Here is a 25,644-nt window from a genome sequence, read left to right as displayed (position 1 = left end):
TAATAAATAAAGAGTAAATAAATCCATATCAAATAAAAGTAGAATTTCCTATCTCACAAATTCTTAACTCATAGCAATTTGTATGTCTTACAATTTAAAATCTATTTTAAATCTTTCCAATTCATCAGAATCTCGAAAAGTAATCATCCTTGCCAGTCTTAACTTGTCTCTAAAGAACTTTAAACTCAGTAATGAATATCCCTAAGATTAACGGTTCTGTAAGAATTATTAAAATGTTTCCTACATATATCAACATGTTTGTAGGTCGTAATGAAAAACAGCTCTAATGATAAAGCACTGTGGAACCTCACTCTTAAAACCATTATATAAATAACATTTTTTCCTATTTAAACAGCCAGTCCTAAATTAATTGCTTTTAGTCTTATGCTAATACCTTTCTCAAAAGAATCATATTTACCCTTAATTACTTCCCTACCCAAATTAACTTTCGTAACGTCTCTGTCAATGACTGACTTCTAAGTTTAATTCGCTAAGTTATGTTTTAAATCTACAGCAATATCTTCACCAGAAATATAACAGCTGCCACCCCACCCACCATCATACGTTATCAATCAAGACAATCTGTAATGAAACAACTTTTAGAAAATGCACTGAAAATCTAAGACAAACCATGCTACAAAATAGTTAAAAAGACTGATATTGACAAACAGATTTAAAGAGCTACATCGTTTGACATAACACTATCCTTAACAATGCAACACCAAAGAATCAAATAGATTTACTTAAGTTATTACCTCTCGCTCCAATCTCAGAAACCTTTAGAGATTTCCGAAAAAAAATCCACTTGTCAGAAAATGAGCGGTAAACCTTTGTCATCTCTTTCGTGTGTTTGTTTGTTTGTTTATTTTGAATTTCGCGCAAAGCTACTCAAGGGCGATCTGCGCTAGCCGTTCCTAATTTAGCAATGTAAGACTAGAGGGAAGGCAACTGGCCATCGCTACACACAGCCAATTCTTGGGCAATTCTTTTACCAACGAATAATGGGATTCACCATAACATTATAACGTCCCCAAGGCTGAAAGGGCAAGCATATTTGGTGCGAGGGGGGAAATCTCTTTCTAGATGAGCAAGTCTTAAACATCCTTGTTCATGCAAAAGTAAATTACTCTCAAATATAGAATAGTTGTCATTTACCAAATAAAGCTTATTTGATATGCAAATTCATAAACAGTGCAGACTCTTTTCTCAACAAATATGATGAAAAACATTTTAAATACTAAAGAAAGTACTTGCACCATAAACAACACCTCACATAGTATACAATAAATAACCAGCAACATGTAGAAAAAATCCATCCAAATTTTAGAGAGCGTATAACATTTATGAATTTTCTACGATTAATTAATTTACTGTCACATAAATAAATGTTTTTCTTTCTTTTATCATGTGCGATATAATTTCCTTACTTTTACCCCTAATCCTTCTTAACAATTATTTTTATTAATAGCAATAATTTTCTACGTTAGGTTTTTTACTTTCTTTAATCGTTCTAATTACATTTTCTTGTTAATCGATCTATCCGTCACATTTTGATTTTTCTTTATTAATGGTCTTTTCAGATTTCCTGGACCGTTTCTAGCATCTTTGTGTGTTAAATTCTCGTTTCTTGATGTTAACATAACTAAAGTATTATCTATCTGCCTGCAATAATTCTTTGAAAGCTGGTCTAAACACTTCCGGGAAGTTAGGGTGGTATATCGTGACGTGACTCTTCCACCTTTTCTTACACTTCGTTTAGTCAATCCCATTTTGTGGATGACGAGGAAAGTTACACCTTTGGAAAGTTCTCGTGTTATAGAATATCATATTTTGTGTTTTTGTTCCACATTTTGAGAGGTGCTCGTTCCCTTCCAAAGGCCATTAGGCAGTGAACCAAATTCATACTCTTTTTCTAGCTGTTGGCATGTACAATCTTTATCAGAAGTATGTTTACGATTTTTCTCTATTAAGTTAACTCGAATGCTATTCCGCATGTTGAGCACTCGTACGAATGTTTAGAAAAAAATTGTCTGAATAAAGCGGACTGAACTAATTATGGAAGACTGAAATTCATGCTTACTTTTGTCATCAAATAATGATTACTATGCTATATAAATAGAAAGAAATGCAATCATATACTTGCATGTTAGGGGAAATTAAAATTAAGGGACGATGGAACCACCTTCAAAGTTATATAAATATGGCCAAGTGAATATTGTAATTTTTAAATATAGTAGACTATTTTCATGAAAGTTTGCAGGTTATCAGTAAACATTACAAGATATTCGTATGCAAAATGTTAGACTTTTCTATCAAGTTGTAAGTCTTTTTAAGTGACGATTTCTCGTGCATGTTTTATTTTCGAATGCTGATTGTTCAATATGTAAAATAAATTTGAGTACTTCGATCCCTCTGATGTTCTGCTGTCAGTATTATCGGCAAGTGCCAACAAATTGATCTCAATCACAGTGTCACGGTTAAGAGAGTGCTGTCAAGACCATTTTGATCTCTTTTACGACCTTAGTGACAATTTCTATGCCTAATTAACATGAAGTCGTCGTGATAGTGACATTTTTAATAGTTAGCTATGGGACAGGTATTTAGGGATTTTAAGTAAATCCACTGACAAATCAGGCGACTTTTATTAGTATTGGCAGTGAAATGTAATAAGTAAAGTGAAATTGTGAATTGAATAAAAAACGTAAAAATTCATATACGTATGTTGAATGAAAAAAAAAATGTTTATTTTCCATGGGTGAGGAGGCAAGTGACGACCCTTGCCACCCATGTGGACCTTCCAAAAGGAATTAGATTCTGCTGTTCTTTTTACAGCATACATTTATTGCAAAATTTAGAAAAAAAAATGCGAGAAAGAAAAAATATACAACCGCTGCAATTGTATATAAAGAACCATGTTGACAGAGAATTTTATGCAAAACCTATATTTACTACCTTATGTGAAAAATTAAAACTTTGTTGCAACTGCGTGATTTGCATGCACCTTTACATGGCACCGAAGAGAAAGTAACTGAAAGTCGATGGTATTGAAATTTGTATCAAGGAGGTCGTAAGTAAATTAGCATGTTATTATATTAAAACACGATGTTTTGTCAACAACCAACAATCATACAGAGTTGAACTAGCTTCTCGTTTCTTGGTAACAAAAAAAGTATTAAAAACCTGAAGATTTTTGCTAGACGTTCCAGAAATTGTTTATTTGCTTTGCTTCTAATTATACGCAAAGTTACTTGAGCGATGTTTGTGTTGGCTGTTCCAGATTTAGAAGTGTTAGACTAGAAAAAAGGTAGGTTGTTAAAACCACCCACCGCCAACTTTTGGATACTCTTTTTACCAACGAATAGAGATTTACCGTTAATTTACAACACATACCCACCCACCCTCAACAACTGAAGAGTGAGACATGAAGAGCAAAACCCATAATCCGTAGATTGCGAATCGAGTGTTCTTAAGTTCAAACCACAGCCCATCTAGAATATGTACAACAGGTTGGTTGTTAGTCGGTTAAGAATATTGCTGCTTGTTATATCTAAACTACTAATATAAGTGCGAGTGTTGTATTATGAGAAAAAAATTGTGGTTAGTTTTGGAAATAAAATTTTTTTAGTCTTTTTCATAATTTTATAAATTTCTTGTGTTAAAGTTGTAGGTATGATGAGAGGTAGAGAATCTGGTCTGTTTTATGAATTACACTCTTTAGTGTTTTTAAAATATTCTGTTATAAATACCTTATTATTGTGCAGCGTTATTACTTCGATTTGGATTGTTCTTGTAATAATAGTAATTTTGAGAAATGGCTTTTTATAGATGTTTCGCAATATTTGCTTAGCTAGTATATTAAATCGTTGAATACAATACTTTGTTGATTTTTCCAACATAGGATAATAATTTAGCGGAATGAGTCCAATAAGAGTAAATTATTTGAAGAAATATGTATAAGATGCATATAACTCACGACGCAAGTTCAAACATTCATTTGTGTTAAAATCATTTGAATTACAGTTTATACCTAAATCCAAAGGCGGAAATTGGTTTCCTTTTCTGGAAACTATGCACGTCTTTGAAGGCATCCCTCGGAAAAAGAGAATTTGATAAACAAGTGGAAATATTTATTTTTTGAAAATTGTTGTTAATTTTTATGAAAATGATGTGTAGATTTCTTTGTTTACGGAGATATGTTTGTACCCATTGAAGAAAAAACGAATAAACAAGCTTCTGACTTAAACTATATTGTCACGTTCATAAAAAAAAATATTTTGCAGATTGCACTTACGGTGTGCGCATTCAAATCAACAGTATTTAAGAAATAATTAAAACTTTGTTTACAACGCCACTTTTTAGTTTATTATTTTTACACCTGATTAGTTCTTAATAACCTAGTGATAATATGCTTCTGCTCGTACGTCGATTTAATTTTGGAGTTTGCCATTTTAAAGAAATTGATATGCTCATAATCGTGTAAAAACGCATACTGCAAAACTTTAATTCATTGCCTTTCTTTAAAGTTAGCAGGATGAACTTTCATACGTAGGAGGCAGGGGGCGTTGAAACAAAGGACGCAACAGCCTCCACCTTTACATATTTAGTGCACATTGAAACTATAAATTAATATTATTATATTAATTTTTTAAGAGCATGCTTCTCATACCTCCTAAAATTAGTCATAATTGACAGTACAGAACTTGCATTTAGCAGCTTATTGTAGTTTCAATTTCTCATCGTAAAACCTGAATGTCTAGTCAAACACCCTCAGTTTGTCACTCTTTCCTACACCATTGAGAAGGGGATACAGGGGAGTTCATTCGAATAAACATGACATAACGTCGCCCATATTCTCAGGGAAAATCCTGTGGTGGAACTGATTAACTTGCTAGTTCTTCAAAGTTCAACACTATATGTAAATTAACATATAACAGGAGAGAAAAAAAATTAAAATCTCGTAACAGAAACTTAATTTTTAAAGCAAAATTACCTAAACTGGGGGATATTAGTATTTTCTTTGTCACGCTTACGATAATGGGTTTTTTATATTCGTGAATTATTTATTTTTATCCAGAAAAGCTGGTCGTATGTTGTATTCTGACGATTTTAGTCTTGACTTTGGAAAATTTAAATAGACATGTCCACAGGGTTTTAAGGCAGAGAGAAGACCAAAGCCAGTGATGTCGTTGAGAAGAAGCAAGGGAACAAATATTCGATAAAGTATACGATGATAAACTTCCCTTGATAAGGATCACCGGGCTCTGTAAATTAGGATTTGTATGGGGAGGGGGGAACAACCACTTTTACAAGACAGAACACACAAAGCAAGAAAATATTGCTGGGTAATTATACCGCACAAGTCAAAAGTATTTTAATATAAGGTTGCGAAGTGAGTGTGGAATATCGAAAATCTGATGACGTAAGGTGTTTAGCCATACTGGTATTTGTTGCATATTCTGTGATGAAAAGGTCAGATCAAGATAAATAAAATGTTATCTGAACTATAAGCTGGGGAAAAAGTTGTAAACATAACAATTATGAAAAACAGTTTTTCCATTATGGACTTCGCATAAATTTACATATATTAATAGAAAATATTTCAATCTCACTTTAGTAATACAGGGTGAGGTATAAAATTATCCCAATGAACATAAACCACCTTCCCTTTCCTCTACTGGAAGTTACTTCACATTTCTGTACCAGCTTCACTAAATCCGGCCATCATGTATTGCCCAGTTTAAAGTACTATAAACTCCAGGCATAGTTTCCCAACAGTGAACATTGTATAGCTTTAAAAGACTAGCAAGTCTTATTCTTTCGAACCTGCACCGTGACAAGACCAGTGTGATGCCAAGAGGTAGTCATAGCGTTTTATAAATATATAAATAAATACACACACACAAAATCCCTGTCATTCCAACCAGTAATTGAAGCTGTCACTGTACAGAAGTAGTTGTTTTGTTATTAAGTACAACGTTAAAGAAAGGGCTATCTGTGCTTTGCCCATCACGGGTATTAAACGCTATGCCACTAGGAGAGGAGGGGCGAGAATTAATGCTATAAAATGAATGTTTTATACTTTTTATTTAAGACAGTTTATTAAACAAAGCCTATTTTTCACCGTTCACTTTTTCTTGATAATTAATAATGATAAATTATCCCTGGAATAAGTTCCACAGCTTTATAAACTTAACTACAACGTAGCCTACGTACATGGAGATCAGTTTATTCATCAAGACTGTCATTGAAAACCAATCATTAGAAACATTCTTCTTGTAAAACCCATAAAGCAGTGGTCTCAAATACTGTTAACGGTAACTCATTCCAAATCAATATATTTGTTAGAAACATAATTTTCCTACTTCTACTAGAGCCTAGTTCGTTCACCACCTCAGCTTTCGAAAAAATCTTTAATTTCACTTCTACAGTAAACAAGTTTTTAACGTAAACGTATTGAACGTGTTCTGGGTTTAATTTAATTTTCCAAACTTTAAACAGCGCTGTCTTCTAACTCAGTTTCTGTTGCGACTTCGCAAACCCTTTATAGTAAAATAATTTTCAGAAGTGAAGAGATTAAAAATCTAAATTTTCTCTATCTTGTTTGACATATTTTTAAATGAAAAATTGCTTGAAAGCAAGAAAAAGGAGCAAAGTGATAGTTTTGTCAAGTTATTTTTATCTCAAACTCTTTTATTTTCTCCGTCGTTATTTTTGGGCTTTATCGTTAAAACAAAAAGAAAAGCCGTGTCCTTTTAGCTTAGAAAATACCAGTGTAATCAATAAAGTCGTGACGCAGTGCAGATATCGCATGATCCGGGGTATCTTAATAGATATAAGACTGTATACTGCACCGTTTCAACACATCGTGACAAATTACTGCATTGCAGATAAGTTGTAAACAACGATTGATCAGTACAGAAATATGATTTATTTTTGTATATATTAAGAAATTTAAAGTGTGTTCAAGTTTGACCGTTAACATGTTCTATAGGTCAGGTATATAATATAATTTTGTATTAAAGTTAATAAATAAATTAAAAGTGTAACACTCTATTCTTCAGTTGAAGCGGTGGTGCAGTTTCAGCATTTTTGTTCTGCGACTAAATTTTATTACCAAGGAAGAATAATAAATCCGTAATGATCAATTGGAAGGTACATGTATAAAATACAAAGGAACTTCATTTTTCGTGCAGATGTGACAGTTAACGAATTAAGGCTGAATTTAATACAACGCTTATGATAATAAAAGAGAGAATATGTAATAAAGTTTTGTTTTTCTTGTGCTTCGTGTAAAGGTTTTTTTTATGAGAAATTGAAATGCTTTAGTATTTTCTCTCTCACGTCTATAGACAACTACAACAACTAATACTACGAAATGTTATGTTTAAACAATGCAAAGCCATACAGTTTTAACTAGACCCAAATACATTTTGGTCCAGGTAACCAAAGTAAGTGGGCACTTGTGTCAAGAATGATTATCTTTCAGTTTAATAATAACTACATCAATCGACAGTGTTACTTACTTTTCAGACATTGGAAAATAATTTTTAATTATGAATAAAATTACATAATCTTGATTCGAGTACTATTACGATGGCTGAACTAGACTCTCTTAATTTACATTTTTTTTTGTACAGTCTAACAAGTTATGTCAATGCATCTTTAATACATTTCTGATTTGCATTGTTTACCACAGCAAACAATTTTCAGTATTCAATGACCGTATGCTAATCAAGATCAAGTAAATAATATGGTTGTGTCATCCCGGATTTCATATCACTCTCATCACGTATTTTACAATTATATATAATATATAGTGTTTGTTTCATGTAGCTAAGGCCAAATTAGCTTTGTACTATAAGAGTTGTATTATAAACAAACGTTTTGTTTGTTTGTTTGTTTGGGAATTTCGCACAAAGCTACTCGAGGGCTATCTGTGCTAGCCGTTCCTAATTTAGCAGTGTAAGACTAGAGGGAAGGCAGCTAGTCATCACCACCCACCGCCAACTCTTGGGCTACTCTTTTACCAACGAATAGTGGGATAGAGCGTCACATATTTACACCCTCACGGCTGGGAGGGCGAGCATGTTTAGCGCGACGCGGGCGCAAACCAGCGACCCTCGGATTACGAGTCGCACGCCTTACGCGCTAGGCCATAAACAAACGAAGAAATGCATGTACATTCATGATGCACTGTTATTACATTTTTGATTATCTCGTTTTTGACAGTAATTAATCATGAATTTTTGTTTCAAGTTAAGCTCAAAGCAACACAATGAGTCATCTGTGATTTGCCCATCACTGGTGTCAAAATCCACTTGCTAGAGTCCGCAAACATACCACTTACCACTAGGGGGCTTCTAAATACTAAAGGACGAAGAGAAAACTAATACTTCACAAACAACTAGATTTTAAGATATGATTACAATTTTAAATTGTTTGTGTAATTAAAAAAGTATCTTTTAAACATGGTTTTTGCCTACTTCATGTTGTATTGCAAAAATCGTATTATGTAGTTCATTCTTGATTATTTTAACTTTTTGTTTTCCAGAAAAGAATATATCAGACGTTAGATGGCGTTTAGGAACACTGTGTCGCAATACAAAGGTAAAATGATAGGTGTAATACGAGTATGTATCTCCGCGTTCAGTTCTGGAAAGTACTTTTATTATTTCAACAATAATATCTCTGATTTTGGATTAAAACACAAAGCAAAATACACGTTTATTATTTCCAAATGCTTTTTATTCTTTGTTAGCTTAAGAGAGGTGAAAATCTGTGACGGAACTTTTGCACTATGTTTTCTATTTCGTGACCTAGAATACAGTGAAAAGGCTCTCGCGTACTATTTAAGTCTGTTTTTCGAATAAATTGCGTAGTTGACGTATGTTGGAAGCGGATAAGGATGGGAAAGAAGGCTGAAGAATTTAGACGACGTCAGTTCCGCCAGAATTCTTCGGAACAAGATTGTGCTAGAATATTGAAGAAAGGATCAACAGCAAACGTGCAACCAACAGACACGATAAGCTAATTAATAATTAGGCTAAGTTCCCTAAATTATGAAATAGTAATTCAATTCCAAACGACTTTACCATTAAATTTTTAGGCATTAATTTAAAATAATGTATTACTATTACCCGGGATCAACAGCAAACGTGCAACCAACAGACACGATAAGCTAATTAATAATTAGGCTAAGTTCCCTAAATTATGAAATAGTAATTCAATTCCAAACGACTTTACCATTAAATATTTAGGCATTAATTTAAAATAATGTATTACTATTACCCGGGATCAACAGCAAACGTGCAACCAACAGACATGATAAGCTAATTAATAATTAGGCTAAGTTCCTTAAATTATGAAATAGTAATTCATTTCCAAACGACTTTACTATTAAATTTTTAGGCATTTATTTAAAATAATGTGTTACTATTACCCGGGCAAGGTTATAATTGTAGTATTCATTGTTACGAAAATTGAACAGCCGTATTTCTCTCTCTAGTTTTTAAAGTGATTTTCTGTCGTTAATTTACACTACAGGGGAGGAGTGGATGGATGCTGTATCATCTGAAAAGTACCATTACCACTGTTGTACACTATCTATTACCGTAGGTAACAGTAAGCAACTGGGATTTTTGAAGAATGGTTATACTGAACCGTGAGAGAAATCGCTTAAAGCATCTTGGGATGGGTGGGGAAGATATGTAAATTTCCTAAGGAGGTACTGCAATCATGTGACTGAAATGTGATAAGTAAGATGAATTTTTACTTTTGTTGGTGAATTCAAATAATTTGTAGTAACAACGTTGTTTGTGGTAGTGGAAATTAATTCTTCTGCTTTTGTAGAAGAAAAACTAATTTCGTTGCATATATATTGTTTTCCTAGTTCTTTACTTGTTTCGTAGCCTGTTGAGAAGACATGGATTAAATATGGAACATATATAGAAAAAATGTATTTTATATCGCAGTTGTTATGCTTTCTCGAAGTGATTCAACTATTTATGTATGTTAAAAAGAACCGTCCAGATAGCGTTACGAACTTCTTGTGGTAGGGATTTTATTTTTTTGCTAGTAGGTGCTGTAAGTAACAGAAAGGTGATATTCAAGTGAAGAATAGAGGGATCATACTGACGAAATTTTCCAACAGGACAATTTTGTTCTTATTAGAGTATTGAGAACGTACCATTATTGAACACTTAGGTATGTAAATTGCTCTACAGTAGTTATCTAATATTTCGCACTTCATCATAAATACATTAGTATAATTTTGTTTAGATGACGTGGTGAATTTAATTCGTGATTTGACTTCTGTTGAACTAATATATCTAGTGTGAAAAGTATATATTATGTAAAGATTACTATTTTGGGGTGGGGAGGGGTTATAAGAAAGTTTGGTTATCTTAAATAGGCCTGACGAATGAATAAACCAATATTGTACGAGGAACTGCCATTGTTGAAAAAGCACTGTCGAATGAAACAACGTTTTCCCATGACTGAGACTGGGTGAGAGATGGGGCTCTGTATGTTGAATATTAACTATAAAGACAGGTAATATCTGGTATTATTAACTGACTTGCCTTTTTAAATATTTTCATAGCCTGTTTCTTAGCGATCTTAAAGCCAGATGCATTCTCTTTTGGGTACTATGTATTATGTGGACTTTTGGGAGGGGTCATTGTTATCTTTATAGTAGGACTGCAGAACAAAGAAATGTCTTCAGAATACAACTGTTGGTCAACATGAAATCTACTGTAAAGAACTGTGTTTGGACTGCATATTTCGTCACAGGGCTATGCTTCAGAAGAATGGTTTAGAGCTGATCCTATTTTAACAAACAGGTAACGTTTATGTTGGCTCACTCATTCCAAAACTATAAACAAATATTTTGAAATTGTAATTCAAATATTTTACATTTAGAATCATTTTTGGGGAGACTGTAATAGTCGTGGTATCTGTTATATTGTCAGCAAACTGTTATAGTTAATTTTGCTGTTAATATTGCATGCTGCATAATACTTTTTTAAAACTTGAACTTTTGGGTAATACACTGTAAAAAAATTCTGTTCTACGATAAATTGTGTATTCGTCAGAGTTTAGCTAATTCACTAAATTTAACCGGAATTATTCTTGTGGAATTATGTTTTACGAACTGCAGACATGAATTAGCAGTTTCCAACAAGCTACTATAAAAGCATGATTTTTTTACACATTCAAAACATGAACAGTTTTTTTCTGTAAATGGGCGAAGGGGGGATTACCTAACTTTCACATTGCTTGAGTAGGTTCGACACAGTGAAGAAGTTTAATCTCCAAGAAGTTACCACAAAGAATACGAAGCCTTCTGTATCGTCGGTGTTAGTATGCAAATCCTTGAACTGCTGTCCTTTTGTATTGAACTTTTGATCTATGTCTGGAAAGTTTACTATACGAGAAGTTTTATCAATCTCCAGATTAATGGATTCGCAAGGTTACAGAGGTCGTAGGTAATGTCTTTCAATAGCTAAATGCATAAATATAAATATTTGTATCAATAATAAATTTCTTTAGTACATTACTGATCCTTTAGTCAATTTACTTTGAACGGATTATTAGTTTTTAAACCTTGTATAAACCTATAAATTATATATTCGTGGAGGGTACAGTTTAATATTATTTAAATGTAAAAACTCTGTGGCTCTTAAATGTAGGACAATAAAATGTAAATGTTTGATAGTGTTTGGGATTCACTGTTTTTGTAGAAATTTTGGTGGGAGGGGAACTAAACTTTCTCAAATTGCATACAGTAGTGTCGCCAGAGAACTGGAAGCCAGACTTGGCAAAAAAAGATTTAACCAATCGAGTAGGTTCTTGAGGAAGTTGAAGATTTTAAACAACGAAGATGATGTATGGTGGTGGTAATATTTTACAGCTAATTTTAAGTGTTACACTAACTGTCATGATGTGTTAATTTGCTATCAAGAGTATTAAATTTTTGTTACCAAAACAAATTACATATATTGTAAAAATTAAGTTCAATTTTCAAATTAATTCATAATTACTGACGTGCTGTCATTCAGTGCTTTAATATAGGTTTAATTTGGGTAATAGAAAGGGAGAGGTGTATTTCTAAACGGTTATCAGACTACTAACAAGTACGAAGAGCATTTAATAAGATACAGGAGAAATAAAAAGACCTAAGTGTGGACATGACTTCATAACCCTAATGGATGTGCTGTTGAATTCTGGCTGGTGATAATTGCCAATCTGTGAGTAAGACTGTGATCTGCTGTTTTCTTTCACTTAAACAGGAATTCAGTAATTACAATTGTGAAGAATTCTCTAGTGATAGAAAAAACCTCTAAAACAAATGTGAAAACTTGTTCTGTTTAAGGTATTGAGAGCTTTATTTAAATTACTAGGTATGCGTATCTCAATTATACAGGTCAAGTTTGCTATACAAGACTACATATAGGAGTTTTATTCAACGATGAGGGTTTACACCTTTTATTCTGTTAATTTCCTCTGGTTCTCCCGAGCTACAGTCTTCTCTTGTCCTGTTTTAATAAGAAGCTGAATAGTCACTGTGCAAGAAAATATTCGTGGTGAATCGTTTATTGTAAATAAATGGTGCTGTTTGGAGCTTGTGCTTGAATAGCTGACGCGTATTTTCTGACATCTCTTGGATTATGAAACTACACAACGTTTAACCACAATGAACTGTAAAAGACCACTGCACATTTTTTGACAAACTGTGATATGTATGTAACTTAAAAAACACATTGTAACTGAATAAAACGTGTTTTTAATGTTTTGTGAAATACAAAGGTAATGTTTAATGTTCTTAATACTTATGTAAGCACGAATCAGCGTTTTTCGTTGATAAAGAAGTAATTAAAATATATTTTAAACGTATGAATTGTATTTTTATTTGATATTAAATATTTTTAAGGGATTCGTATTTTAATACTTAATAATCAGTAGTTGTATTTTTGGTGTCTTAAGTTACATTCGTTAAATCATATGTTTTAACTAAGGAGTACATAAAACATAAATATTGGCTTTTACATAATCGTTAAAAATATATAATGAAATAGTTTAAATTTCAGCAACAACAAAACAACTGTAGTACACGAAATTTAAACTGGTTAAGTTTATATCGTGTTAACATGTTAATTCGTTTTTGTAATATAAAAATTCCCAAATATGGGAGGGGAGACAGACTGGGGATTAAACAAACAAACGAGAACATCGCAAACAAGGTTTGATAACTTATTCCTTTTCATAAAATATAAACTTGTACTGAAGTTTAATGCTGAACAAGTTTTTGTAAGTAGGACATCACGAATTTTTAAAATAAATGTGGTATTTCCTCATGAAGTATAATTGTCTACATTTACATAAGAAGGCTAATAATATAAGTAAATTGAAGATTATCCACAATTGTAAAATATCCTTTTCTATTACTGTGTAAATTCAAATTTTAAATGTTTTCCTAATATTGTATAAGATGAAGTACAAAATTTTAATGAGTTTGAGCATATAAATGGCTTAATTATGTGAAAATTAATTGAATTAACGTTTCGAAGATTAACATTTTAATGTGACTTTTTACCTAGCAGACTTATTTGAGGAGTAAACTTATTATGATAACTTAATATATTAAAGGTAGTGTAAACTTCTGTAGAACATAAGTATATAATTGCAAAGATATAAATAAAACTTGGTTCCGATTACAATAGTTGATAGTTATAGCTACGCTGTTTTCTCGACAACTAAATTGTATTTTTTGCTTGTCCTCAGTTGCTCATTTCAATATTGTACAGAACAAGTGCTTAAATTATAAATGCAACAACTAAATACAGTTTACATAATTTCAATTATTACATTAAATTTGTTTCTGATGATATAAGTATTAACATGGTGACAAACATTACTTGGAAGAAAGAAGACTCCACTAAAGCACATCAGAGAATCTTTAACGTTTCTCATTCGTCATTACTGAGTATGTAACTTAACTATCTTCAAAGAGAGTATATTTAGTACTTCGTTCATTTTCGTCACCTGTCCTTCGAGAGTGAAATTTAAATTTGGAATGATATTCGGAGAAGAATACACAGCTTAAAAAAACGTAAATAGCATCACAACATCGCACAGAAAGGAAATTTTATACGATTATAACTTGTCACGTTTACAAAATAATTTCTAAGGAATAAGCAGGTTACTTTGACACGAATTTAATCAATAATATTTTGACATACATGGTGTGTAACGTGAACGTTTCCCATAGTTTGATATTGCAGATGGGCGTAGTTGTAATCGTATAACGTTTTGAAACCATGAGAGTAAATAATTGGAAATGTGAGACTGGGTAATTGATTAGCATAAAATAAACGCTTGTGAATTGATGTAACAGTTACTTGAATACATCGTGAGATTAATAAGTTTCAGCATTTGTACACATTGTAAGTTAAGGTTGTAATTGTTCATATCTTACACCCTGATCTAAAGTTATGCAGAATTACTAGCGACTTGGATGAAAAGATAAACTACTACATTTTTTGACATATTTTAAACGCTACTGTCATTTCGCGAGAATGGTTGAAAATATTTATGATTATTGTTTTATAGAAAACGATTTATAAAAGCTTGCAATGTAATCGTGGTAGGTTGATAAGTATACAGAGTAAGGCGGTGGTTTGTTTTTGTGTAACTACAGTGTCAATGAGAGTGTTGGCGTGTTTTGATGATGGTAAATTTGCTATTGACTTGAACAGATTGTTAATTTAGTAAGGTTGAAATAACTTTTATGATAGAAAATTAGACTAAAGCTGGTGTTTACTGCAAGGAATGGACGGCATGGTGACTCAAATAGAATAAGATTTGTTATTAGATTGACAGAGACTCAATGAGGAAACTATCGTACTATTACGATATATGATACAGTCGTTGGCAAACATTTCGTTATTTTGTAACGTTCCTCAGTGTTTACAAGAGAACGAACAAGTTGTTGAAACGGTTTTTTATTATATCAATAGATATTTGGTGTTTTAAATAAAACAAGTTAGATGACACAGTCAAGTGAAGCCAAAATTAAACTGTAGGTGGTATTAAGAAGAAACGTTTGTATTAATACGATGTTAAAACGTATAAGGAGTTAGATTAGATGTGTGCTAAAGAGCAAGAGAATGCAAGGTATTTGTATTTTGATAAAATATAAGCTTTTACTCTGTAGTTTATAAACTAGGTAATGATTTCTTCTAAATAAACGCTTAATCTATTTGAAATCTACTGTTGAAGTGCGAAAAAAATAATGATTATTGATAATGAATTCTTTTGGATGTTGCATTGAAGTAGTAAATTGCTTGTGAATCACAGAAAATTAGGCAGTGATATCCTCGGCTGCATGGTCTGTAACGTAAGGTTTTGTAACATTCAGTTTTCTAGATGTGTAGTAGCTATACTATGATAATTCGTAGCTACGAAGGTACACAAGAGATAAGTTCTTAATATGGTAATAAAAGTAGAAATTATTAAATTAAGATTTTGTGATTTCAAATATTACAGCACGAAATGAATGTACAACATAATGGGGTGGACCAAACGTAATTATCTATGAACGACTGTCATTAAATTTCCAGTGCATATGTGGTGTAAGAGTTAAAAACGGAAAGAAAAAATTAGCGATTGTAAATAAAAAACATGAGTGATTTAAAAGAACTTTTTGTATGGGGAGAACAAGCACAATACTATGAACATGACCAATGGGTGCGAGTGAAAACTTTGAATTCAATGACAAAACATGATCAGTAGAAGGCATTAGGTATTTTGACTAGATGTTTCTTTTATTGAAAAATATTAAAAGAAACGTACGCTCACTTGAGTGAAAATGTACTTTGAGAACGCAGTTATTCAAGACCATTTACGGAAGTAAGTGACAGAGAAAGAACCGGTTAATTCATTAGAATTAAAAAAAAACAAAACCCATACACGTTTGTGTGTGTGTATGTGTATATATAGGAATAACGGACAGTACAATTAGTGCTGTGAAAGATTAATAATTAAAACTTTTTTATGGCAAAACATGGTCAGTAGAACGCTTGAACTTTAATTAACTCACTAATCATGAATTGGTGTTAGTTCATAAGTTACTGTGATCGCGGTAGTATTGTATAGGTTAGTTAGCCACATGATTAAAAAGGAAAACAAATTGATAATTGTGAATAGCTGGCGTATGATCATGAATACATTAAACAATTGTATTTGTAGTTATTGACCACACAAGAGAATTATGACTTACAATATTTTATTGTAGTAGTTGGTAGACTCGAATATCACACTGAAGTTGATGCTCATGGCATGGAATGAAGGAATAACATTGTTCGATTTGCTATTACTGAGATAGAAGTTTAACTACAAAGGTCTATTAATATTTCAAAACGTAAGGAACGAGATGACCGTTGGTGAAACAAATAGGTTCTTTGTGACGTTTGCCCTTGTTGTTAAATTCATTTCTATGTGATTTTCAGTGAGACTGCTTTAGGTATTTATTTTTCGTATTTACTTTCTACACCTATCCGTCTAGAATGTAAATGAAATTATTGGTATCAATAACGACCTGAAAATGATACAGCGAATGTGAAGTGTGCTATTAGCAACATAAGAACGATGCTTATTATGGAATAAAAAGTATTACACTGTAGTAGCTTAATTAGGATGTTCACTTGTAAACAAAAAATTATGAAGAATGAATTAACTGTTCAAAAAAAAAAGTTTGGTTACTTCTAATTTGTTGCAAGTGTTTTGCATTTGTTTCAAAGTAGCAAGCTGTGTGTTTTTCATTGACACGAATTTAAGCAATAATATTTTTACATACATGGTGTGTAACGTGAACGTTTCCCATAGTTTGATATTGCAGATGTGCGTAGTTGTAATCGTATAACCTTTTGAAACCATGAGAGTAAATAATTGGAAATGTGAGACTGAGTAATTGATTAGCATCAATACATTAAACAATTGTGTGTCAATAGATATATTGTATTTTATATAAAATAAGTATTTAGAATACAAATAAAATTGGTATTTAGAAGAAACCTTTGTATTAATACGATATCAATACGTTAGAACATATAAGTAGTTAGGTTGGATGTGTGTTAAATTGTAAGGGGATGCAAGATATTTGTATTTTGATACAATCTACGCTTTTACTCTTTACAGTTTTTAAACTAGGTTATGTTTTCCAAATAAACGCCTAATGTATATAAAATGTGTTGAAGTGCTAGAAAAATAATGATTATTGATAATGAATTGTTTTTGATGTTGTTGCATTGAAGTAGTAAATTGTTTGTCATTCACAGTAAAATAGACAATCATATTCTCGACTGCCTGATATTTTACGTTAGGAAAACTATGCTCGTTTGGGTATCATGTAGATTGTTTGTAAAGTTTTTTATCAAGTTTAATATATGATTGTGTAACTTTTATGTGATTTTTAATGATTATGCATCAGATATTTGAAATTTTGTATTTATTTTCTAGTAATCTGTAAAATATTTTGACCTGGTTATATTAAGTTGAATGTAAAGCTCTTTTGATTTTTTTGTTAATAATATGACATTTTGTGATGCGTTTTTTTTGTGGGAGGATCGGCTGGCTACAAGGGGTGATGTGGAGGCCAGTGTTAATTCTCCTGGTACTTAAAATAGAATGTTTGAAATATTGGAATGTTTTAAATGTTTTAATCGCTTCTATTTTTGTGGGTTTTTTTTGTGGAATTCTATACTCCTTGTTTATAATGACGATTATAATAGTATATTTGAAGTAAAATTACATCATTGCTAAAATGTTTAAATATTTTGCTGTACATTGTAGTAAAATTTACAATTTTATTTTAATTGATTCCGTTTCTACGTGTTCGTACATTGGTATTGCTTTTTATAGATTCTTATAGTTGTAGGAATTAAACGAAAATCAAACTTATTCTTTGTTTTTTTTTTCTAAATTGCCTTGGATAAATGTTTGCATTGAGTTGATGTAAATCGTACAGTTGGTCCATTTTCACTGCTTTGGCGAAAGATTGTTGAGGTTTGTATGACTGTTTTTTTTTAATAAGAACTTTTGCCATATTTCTGCATGACCTATATTTACACGTTTAAACTTGTACTGATTACAGATTAGTTATTTTGAAGTGGAATACTGTGTTTAGAATCATTATATGTCGTAACGACAGAGTTCTGTCGATAATAACTGTTGCTAGAATATTGTGTAGCTGTTGTTGTTTTTTTTTAATCGTCCACTAATATTGTTGTACGAAGTTGTAGTTATATTAATAAGAATTCATATTTTAAAATTATATTAAATTCAATTTTATCTTTTTAAACTTGATGTAACAGGTAATTTCAAAATTCAAAAAGCTTTAGTTTGAACAGAAAATATAATAAAAATAATAATTGAAGGTTTCTAACTATATTGATTTGATGTTGCTAAGAGAGAGATTAAGGAAGTTAGTAGTCGTTGTAAACAGTGAAGTAAGTTTCCATGCAGTTTGAGGACTAAATGGTAAAATTGAATACTTTATGGTAATAAGTGTAAATGTTATTTTCGTGTGGAATTTTGATGATGCTTATTATTTTTGTTATTTCCAAATGCAGTTTCGAATGATGAAATGAAATTTATGCGACTGTTAACATTTGGATTAAAGGTTTACACGTTGTGGAAGTAATAAGGTATTTGAAGTTTTTAAAAATATTATCCAAACATGGGTAAAACGCTATTAGATATCTCAGTTTGGTATAATAGTTTTGTTTTTACGACTATAACGTCAATGAAACGCGAGGACGAACCTCTAAGTCTAAATAAATCGCAGTTTGTGCAAAACCGATTTTTGTCGACCTAGAAGCTAAGCTGAATGAATAATAAAGCTTGATGAATATTAGATTAATACAACAAACTAAGCTTTTTCCGTTACTTTCGTCTTTTTTGGCGTTAATGCATTGCTATAAAATGACAAACACTTGGCAATAACAATGCTCTAAAAATTATACAAGCATATCACAATATGATGTTGAAACGCATTCATGTGATGTAATGGAATTATCAGTTGCACGTATATGGAGAAAATGGAAAAGTTGTATAAATGCTAGCAGTTATTGTGATGTAGTATCGTGTCATTTGTTTACATTCTTTTGAAGACTACTGCAGTAAAAATGAACTCTGTATTTACACTTTTTGTAACAGCTTTTTAGAGGCTCTGATGTCTTTTATACTGAATACCAAATAAGAGGCGTGCTTTAAGATCTGGGGTAGGAAGCTGTTTATTAAGATGTCTAAACAATCCTGTGAACAATGACTACATAATCTATGAAAGGTAGTATAGGAAATTACTGAATATCAACAAGCCATTATCTTTAGGGTGGTTACTAGTTACGCATGTAAGATATTCCCTTAATGTTCTTACTGGCAAACAAAGCTTAATACATTTAAAATTATTAATGGAAACGGAAATATTGCTTGTGTTTAGGTTTTAGAAATGTGATGTTCGTTAATAAACTTGTCCCACTTTCTACTGCAGTAAGAAGCTGAGAAACAAAAACCACTGATTTTGATGGCTTAAGTCCAACAATCGATTTTATACGAGACATTTCTTGCATAGATTTTTTATCTATATATCAGGATTGAATAAAGTACTGCCGGTCTTATCGACCATTTTAAACACTATTACTGTCATGCATTATAAACCAATAAATTGTGAGGGCGGACTAGTAAGGGTAGACATGTAAGTGGTAAACAAGAAGCCCTTTATGAACTATTGTTTATTTTTATATGTCATCAATAATACAAGCTTCAATATCATGTTACCTTCACATAAATCAACTTTCGTTTAAACCAAGTAATACAAAATGCACAGTACATGTATATTTTTCTTGTACAAATAGAGGCACGTTCTGATGCTGCTTATATTTCTACATGTCTACGTTTCAGAGCACTATGACTACATGATTGCAAGCATATCATTTAATGTGTTACGGTTAAGAAGTACATCTGTTTTGCGAGTGTTTCTGTGAACAACTGTCGGTAAAGTGCAGGTGTTTTGTGGTCAGTAATTATCTGATTTATCTCTACTTGACTCTCATGGCGTTGAACATTTGCGTTATGATTGTTTACAACGCTCGTTAAATTAGTTTGCTAGTAAAAAATGTTTAAGAAAACCGAAAAGTGTTATGCAAATATTTGATTTTTAACCTAGCTTGTATTGGTTTTAACTAAGGCATTACGACAAACTGACTTTGCTCTTGATTATTTAGAATGAAATTATCTTTTGTCAACACAGTTTGTTATTGTGGTTATGGAACAACACTCAAGTCAGATTGGATTTACTCTCCAAGACTATTTACCTATTCGTTTAGAGTACTCTCTTGAACTGTTAAGTTATAGAGTATGATTTTTGCTCGAGATAAAACAAGGTCTGTGGACTTTTTGAATGATATTTCCAGTGAAATGTTTTAATGCTTACGTAATGATGCATCGATCATGTGTTTTGCAAGGTTTGAGTTATAAACAATAAATGGAGTAATCATATAAGACGTGCTTTTGTTTTTCGCGTGTGCTAATAACAACAATAATGAAAAACGCAGTGTGCTGTGATATTACCATCAGTCACTCTTTCTTCAACATGTAATTGTTTGTTATATAATATATATGCACTGTATTTTTTTTAACATTTGTATCTGTGTTATTTACTTCAACACTGAATTTCTGTTTTTACCTTTACTACCAGCAGCAATATGTATTGTTTGTTTTAACCTGTTATATTAATACTAATACTATGCTCGTAAATGTAAACATCAGATGCAGCTAAGTTATTTACCCTTTGCTTCTATCATCTATGTATTCGTGTGATTTTGTACCAACATATACCTGTTATCTTTAAGTTGGTTGTTTATTATACAAAAATGTTTTCAACTGTCAAAAGTATCGTTAAATGAATGTTTGACCACATCGTGTGCTTCCTTATTCAATATCGACATACCATTACTCCTTGTTTTCACCTAAGCTCAAAGTGTTCCCTCTACTCTAACAACTAGGACGCGTCTTGTTTACCAACAGTACATGTGTACACACCTTTTTTACTCATGTTTGAGTGGAATTATGAACTAGTTATGCGGATCAGTGCTCCATGTATTTATGTTTTACGATGGCACCACTTGCCCTAGTGTATAGTTTTGTGCTGCTTTGACTGTTATGGATATTCTATATTCCAGAGCAACTACCGTATCTGTTGTCTGTGTGAATTTAGCTCTCGCACATTATGTACCACTTGCATCTGCGATATACACATCAAAATCAAATTTTACCCCTTTACCTACAGTTTTTACACAAAAGAAACAACCATTCATCTCAAAATATCTTCTAGTCTATTTGCAGTTTATATACTCTCTACCAATTATCACCCTTCCAATTTACTGTTCGTAATATAACCATGCACTCTTGTTTTTGGTTTTTTAGTGCCCACTTGGTTACTGTAATTTATATTAATCATCCTTTGTTTTCGTAGTATTTCTTCAAACGGGTTTTTCCTGTGGCTAATTATTATTATTATTATTTACTCTTATATATATTTTTTACTCATTGAATTTTTTTGATCAAGAACAACATACCCAGTTGTACGTCCAGTTTTATTACAATGTTGTTTATTTTTTTCTGTTCGTGTAGTTTCGAAATCAAACTACACGAGAGACCGTACTTTTTTGTTACTTGTATTTTTCAACTGTTTTTCTGTCTGGAGAAAATAATAGAAAATATTTAATTATTTAAAAGATAATTTACTATGACCTAGTATTTATTATGGTAGTGTGACAGACTACAGTCACGTTATTGTGTTTTCTATAATAACTTGTTTGGTGGTTTATATTGATGGGAAGTTGGCTACGGATTTCATTAGAGCACTAAATATGTCTTTATATTATAAACTAAAGTATGGTTAAAATATCTTTTGTAATTCCTTACTTGATCATCTAGCATCAATATGTAAACAGAATAGGTTTAAAAATTATTCAAACAGAAGTGTATAGGGAGCTTGAATTGTACTAAATAGCAACAGAACAAACTATTTTTACCTCTGATGCAATGAAAATTTTATACCACTTAATATACCTGAATAAACTGAATTGCACTTTGAATATATTACAGTTGCACGAAGATTATTTTTTGTTTTGTACCTGTGACGTTTTTTTTTTTTAATTTAACATTCAAGTTTCTTCATGAACATTTTTGCATCAATAAAGTTAAGTCTTGCAGTATACACTGGAGTTGAAAATAAATCTTAACAATGCTAAGTATACTGGTTCCAATAGTGGTCTTAACAATACGAAGTATACTGGTTCCAATAGTGGTCTTAACAATACGAAGTATACTGGTTCCAATAGTGGTCTTAACAATACCAAGTATACTGGTTCCAATAGTGGTCTTAACAATACCAAGTATACTGGTTCCAATAGTGGATATGACAACAGATATCAGAACAATTCTTGATGACGAGAAACCCAATTGAAATCAAAATGTACAAATTAGTATAGGTATAAAGGTGTTCCTTTATACTGATTTAATTCTGGTTTTAGTTGTTGTATAAGTAGGGCTTCTTTGATTTTGTGTTTGTTTATATTTGTTTCCCTACTTGGTTTTTGGGTGCTTTCTACGGTTATGCTGTGTTTACTTGATTTGTAGTGTTCAAAAACGTGTGAAGGTTTGTTTTCTTTGAATCTAGTTTTAATTTTTCTGCTTGTTTCTCCAATATAAAAACTGTGGCAGTTGTTGCATTGTATTTGATAAATTATGTTGGTGTTTTGTTTGTCAGTGTAGTTTTTACGAAGTATGAACTTTAGTTTTATATCTGGTTTTTGAATAAATTTGGTGTTCACTGGAATGTTGTGTTTTGTTAAGTTTTTTCCAAATGTTGGTTATTTTTTCGCTGATGTCGGGAACATATGGTATACAGCAGTGTAAGGTTTTGTAGTTTGTTGTATCTTCATTTATTATTGTTTGTTTATTGTTGGTGTAGGTGTGAGCGTATAATTTTTTCCACGATTTTGGAGGAAATTTGTTGATGTTGATTAAGTGTTGTTTTATATTTTAATTTCATCTTTAATTTTTTTGGGTGAGCTTAGTTTTATGGCTGTATTTATTTCGTGTCTTAATATGTTGAGGTTTGTTTTGTTTAATGTGCTGCGTCCCAGGAAATGTGTGTATAATCCAGTATGAATGACTTTTTTGTGGATTTCTGTTTCGTGTTGTGTATCGGTTCTTGTGATCTTGAAGTTAAGAAATGGTATTTGGTTAGTTTTTCTATTCACAGGTAGCTTAATGTTGGGGTTTATCGAGTTAACGTGGTTAAAAAATCTAAGTGTGTGTTCTGTACATGTGAATTCAATAACTGTATCATCAACATACAGTATGGTGGTGGGTGTAAGGCTGGAATGATCGCTTGTGATTCAAGGATACAGATGTCAAAAATACTTATGATTTTGAGGAATTTGAACGATGATATAAAACACGGGCCAGGGTTTTAAATTAACTTCTAAAAAGGATATTTTACGTAAGATGAATGGATGATTGAAATGTAGTAACAAATACAACTTAATTTTTAACATTTCTCGTGTAACTTGTTGGCTAGATTTATAATTTATATATTTATTATTGATAGCTATGTAAAATTTTGATTATTTCCACACAATGACTGTGCATATTGTGAAGCTATATTGAATAATATATATGCCAGTCCATCAGTAGTACTTCATAGTGGTTAACAATGCTTCCTGTTGTTATTGTTTGATCTGGAGTCTAGAGTTGTTGAGGTTGAAAGATGTACTGATTATATAGTTGTAAAATGTATTAAGAAATGATACTAATAGCTTATTGTGGAAATATATGACTAATGATGGAATTGGGAAGCTGTTTGATAACTGAATATTTAACGTTAAAACAACAGATGCTACGAAATGCCAACAGTTACACCTAAAACAATGGCAATGCTGATATTGATGTTCTCGTACTCTTCGTATAAATAAACTTTTATTTAAACTATAAATAATTTGTTTGGCGAAAGTACGAAATGAAATCGTACATTCTCTCTAAATTCGGAAATCATTAATGCTTGTCTTGACATTAGGAGCGTGCTACTTATTGCTCACAACTTTCTATACATTTGTGGATTGATATCACAGAACTATGTTACGTATTACAATTTCAAATAGCCTAAAACTAAGTTTAGTTGTAATTTAGATGATTGATACACACAGTTTCTTTTATAATACAATTATATTTTAATAGACAAACCATAATACGATAACGGTTATGGTATAGATTTAAACTTAAAGGCTTCTCTGAAATACAAAAAGATTTAAACAGAAATCAAAATAGAGGAATATTTTATTACATAAATCTGACCTTAGTCACGTCCCCAAACGCATGTATAACAGTAGGTGTTGTAATCGTAAATAATTCTACAGTAATGGTAGCAGGAATATAAAGTCGTGTTCAATGTCTTATTCTTCAGCGTCACCCTTCAATAGAATAAACTACAGATTTGTTGTTAATTTCTACTAAAATGTTTATTTAATGTAACTGAAGACTATAATGTGACAATTAGTTAAATATTGAAAGTAATTCTTTATGCCATAAATAAATAACTAGTGGTATCAAATAAATATATTCGGTTAAAGCGAAAAGGTTAAAGTTGTATTTATTTACACTGCAATTAAAAACAAAATTGAGTAGTTTTAGGATTAAGTGTGACGGTTTCTTCTGATGTAATCTTCTTAAAAACTAATGCACACTGTAAGATTAACAGTTTTCTATTTTCACTTCTATGACGCCTTCCGGTAACAAATAACTTACAAAACAAAAACATTACATTTTTTCCTTTGTTTTTAACCCAAGGAGTTAATTTTCCTTCTTACTGTAAGTGAACATGTTTCATTAACTGTATGTATCCTAAGCACTTTGGGCTTTTGTTTTTAAGAATTCTATACTCTTCATGTCGATTATATCCGTGTGTTTTTTTTCCCTCCGCTAATCATCTAATTATAGCGTAACTTTGTGTTTCTAAAATAATTGTGGTTTTCGTCTCTTCTTTCATAGTTTTCACTGCAAAAACTACTTGCATTGCAATTATTTTGCAAGTTTTTGTTAATATCCTGTAGTTTATATAAATACTATAAATTCCGTACCCTTTATATCCAAACGTCACCCAGCACGTGTATTCAGTAATTACTGGTAGTAAGTTGACACTAGTTTCTCATGATACCATTGAATACAGTATGATCAGTATGACTTCTCAGGGACATTTATTAAATATAACATTAGTTGCAATATAATAGTATAAAGTATACAATATCCATGATGGGGAGTTGGAGAACAAATAGAAGGAATAACTTTCATATTATTTTTACATATCTTGTGTTGGAAAAGAACGGATCGGCTCCAAGGGAAAGAGGAGGCTGATTTTAAAATTATTTACCAATTTAGAAGTGGTATCTTGATTTGTTTAAGAATGATGTGTATCGTTCCCCCAGCATGTTTTACTGTATTGGAGTTGGAAGTAAATTACTTTTCGAATGCTGTTAAGTAGTGGCAATATTTGAATAACAAACGTAAACTGAAAATAATGCA

At 31.5% G+C, this 25,644-nt stretch overlaps 2 long non-coding RNA genes across 5 annotated transcripts in view; one reads left to right on the top strand and one right to left on the bottom strand.

Moving 5' to 3' along the window:
* Positions 1–25,644, bottom strand: part of LOC143251952 (uncharacterized) — a 244,675-nt gene that overhangs the window by 175,627 nt on the left and 43,404 nt on the right. The gene's annotated exons all lie outside the window — the stretch shown is intronic.
* LOC143251947 (uncharacterized) lies at positions 3,492–12,894 on the top strand. Of its 4 annotated transcripts, none has more exons than XR_013028761.1 (4): positions 3,492–3,506; positions 8,552–8,607; positions 8,821–10,841; positions 11,286–12,894. It is a non-coding gene; the product is annotated as an uncharacterized LOC143251947 (long non-coding RNA). The 4 variants fall into 4 exon arrangements; XR_013028762.1 differs by having other exon boundaries at positions 8,552–10,841; positions 11,286–11,486; positions 11,787–12,894; XR_013028759.1 differs by having other exon boundaries at positions 8,552–10,841.

This window comes from Tachypleus tridentatus, chromosome 6 (genome assembly GCF_004210375.1).
Source record: "Tachypleus tridentatus isolate NWPU-2018 chromosome 6, ASM421037v1, whole genome shotgun sequence".
NCBI classification, from domain to species: domain Eukaryota; kingdom Metazoa; phylum Arthropoda; class Merostomata; order Xiphosura; family Limulidae; genus Tachypleus; species Tachypleus tridentatus.
This window is presented reverse-complemented; position numbering and strand designations above follow the sequence as displayed.